The 3,056-nt window shown below is 35.4% G+C and overlaps 1 non-coding gene across 1 annotated transcript; it reads left to right on the top strand.

Annotated features, from left to right (window-relative positions):
• The first annotated feature begins 2,517 nt into the window (after positions 1 to 2,517).
• Positions 2,518 to 2,651, top strand: LOC142447667 (small nucleolar RNA SNORA42/SNORA80 family). The gene has a single exon (XR_012784331.1). It is a non-coding gene; the product is annotated as a small nucleolar RNA SNORA42/SNORA80 family (small nucleolar RNA).
• Positions 2,652 to 3,056: the final 405 nt, after the last annotated feature.

Raw genomic sequence — 3,056 nt, 5'->3', positions numbered from 1 at the left:
TACAAAGTTTTGGTACTGCCCATAAGGTTTTCCGGTGGCCAATTCCTCCAAAGTAGACAGCATATTCTGTCTTTATTGTCTGTTTTTGTCTAGAATCTCTACAAAAAGCTGTTAATTTGGGGCGATCCTGTTGGCATATCAAATTTCAGTGACATAGTTTCCAACAATACATAAGTAGGACAAACCGACAAAGATGGATTCCTCCAGTAGTCCCTTGTATATTCAATATTCTTTACAAACATCATAGTTCAAATGCATCAATTCTTCTCTGGCCTTCCTTATTTATTGTCAAGGTCAATGCATATGATATGAAAATCCCAGCAAAGAGATTGAATAATTACAGTGAAAGTATATCATCCTATTGTATACCTATCCAGACTACCTCCTCTTGATCCATGTATTTCTCATGAGCATAAGTAAGGGTTCCCTTTATTCCACATGCTTGCCATAACTTGATATGATCTTCACAGTCAAATACTTTGGCATGGTTATTAAAAAATGGTACATATATTTCTGGAATTTAACTTTAAGTCAAAATCTACCTGACATCAGTAATGATATCCTCTTTCCATGTCCTCTTCTGAAATCAGCTTGAGTTTCCAGAAGTTCTTGACAATTCACTTCTTTAAGCATTTTAAAATGTTTTTCTACAGCAAAACTTGACTTGTGTGTGATATTAATGATACTGTTCTATAACTTCTGAATTCAGTTGACTCGTGTTTCCTTAGAATGTACAAAAATATGGATATTTTCCAGTTAGGTAACCAAGTTGCTGTCTTCTTAAATTCTTGGCATAAATGAGTGAGCAGAATAAGACAAACTATAGGAATAAGGGTTTGATGATATAATTCTAAAAATATTTTCTCATGGAAATTTAGGAATAGCAGCAGTCCATTGTGTGATACAGTGTGGGAATGGGAGAGTCACCTAGGAACAAGATGGGGAAAAAGTAACGCCATAGAGTTGATTCCAATTTATAGCAACCCTATATAGGGCTTTCAAGGCTGTGCATCTCCTCAGAAGTGACAGCTTAATTCATCTCCCTCAGAGTTGCTGCTGGGATTGAATCTCCTGGTTAGTATCCAACCCTTATCCAACAGCACCACCGGATTCCGATCACAGGAAAAAGACGAGGGAACACAAAGTAGGTCTAGGGAAGATGTCCTTTTCAAAGTAGAGTCAATCTTAATAATTTGGATAGGTTAAAGGTATTAGGACTTTCTGGTTTTGGTGTGGCAGAACTCCAAAAGAAAAAGAGATGACTGCAAAAATCCATTAATAATTGGAACATGGAATAAATGAAAAATGAATGTAAGAAAATTAGGAGCTGCAAAGATCATATTGAGCTTATAAAGATTAATATTATTGGCACCAGGGATCTCTAATGGGCTGGTAGTGCCCCTTTGGATCGAACAGCCTTTTTATGTAATATGCTCAGAATGACATCACATTTCCATCAAAAAATAATTTCAAGATTTCTCCCAAAATACAAAACTATCAGTGATAGAACAATATACACTGTCTACAAGAAAAACTAGTTTATAATATTATTATTATTCAAATTTAAACACCAAACACTAATGCAAAAGATTATGTCATTTACCAACTTTTCCAGTATACAATTGATCAAACATGTAACCAAGATGCCTTATAATTACTAGTGTTTAGAATAGGTAAATTAGAAGCAATAAGAATCTGTAGTTGAAACATACATCCTTGGTAATAGAAACAATGCTGGGGATTACTTAATAAAACTTTCAATTGACAAATTTTCAATAGCCTTTTCAAAAGGATAAACAACAACTAAACACATGGACCTCACCATATGAAGTACACAGAACTCAAAAATTAATTACATGTCTGGAAGGATACACAAAAGAAGCTCAATCTCATCAGTCAAAACAAGACTATGGACCCGTTTTGAAAGAGATAACTTGCTAATCTGAGCATTCTAGTTGAAGCTGAATATAATTAGTACTAGATCATAAGTGCCAAAGAACAGCCTTAAGTGCATTCCACCTGAATTCAGAGATAATCTGAAGAACAGATTTGATGTATTTAATACTAATGATTAAATACCATGTTAATTATGAAATGCTATCAAGGAAACCATACATGAAGTGCCAAATCGTTATTAAAATTTAAGATATTTCTCTAAAGACCAAAATCAATACCAGAAGAGACTTTGGCACTTGTTTTTAAAGGGAAAGAGAATGGAAGAAATGATGAAATAAAGACTTTAACAGAAGATTTCAAATGGCAGTCCAGGAAGACAAAATAAATGAAATGTGCAAATACCTGGAGTTACAAAGTCAAAGGGAAAGATCATGTTCAATATTTCTAAAGGAGAAGAAATTAAGCCTCGATTTACAATATTGAAGGATTCTGTGGGATAATTTTGAAAGACATCCGAAACATTAAAAGAAGATAAAAAGGGATTAAAAAGGCACTGTAACAAAATGAACTGTGTGGTGTTGTGGCACTTCAAAAGGCAGTATATGATCAAGAGCAGGTGGTGCATGGGTTTGGATTGGTGACAGGTCCGATCCCATAGGCCTCTCACAGTGTCCCATGTGAAAGCAAACTGTCGCCCCAAACCATTGCCTGGCTTTACCCTGTGGGCTTCAGGCACTGAAGCATGTTGCGTAGTGAAAAAAAAAAGAACAGGTGGTATTGAAGGAAGAAGTCAAAATTATACGTATAAGACACTGGCCAAAAACACGCTTCGGGAAGTGACAGAATATCAATTCAGATGTTTGAACAAACAGACGCAATGCTGGGAGTACACAATGCCAAGCTCTTTGGAAGGCAGCTTCTTGTGGGATCAACTTGAAGAGATCCTTATTTGTGTGTGTTTAAGAGACATTATCCAACAGAATGTGGGAACTATAAAAAATATCATTATTATTACACCCAAGTAGAATTCTTGTGAAGGGAATTTCAAAAGGGATGCACCAGGGTATCAACATAGAATTGCCAAAACATCAAGACAGATTCAGAAGACAACTTGGAAAGAGGAATATAACTGATGAAAGCAGATGGAGTTTGAGTGAAAA

This window comes from Tenrec ecaudatus, chromosome 4 (genome assembly GCF_050624435.1).
Source record: "Tenrec ecaudatus isolate mTenEca1 chromosome 4, mTenEca1.hap1, whole genome shotgun sequence".
Taxonomy (NCBI): domain Eukaryota; kingdom Metazoa; phylum Chordata; class Mammalia; order Afrosoricida; family Tenrecidae; genus Tenrec; species Tenrec ecaudatus.
This window is presented reverse-complemented; position numbering and strand designations above follow the sequence as displayed.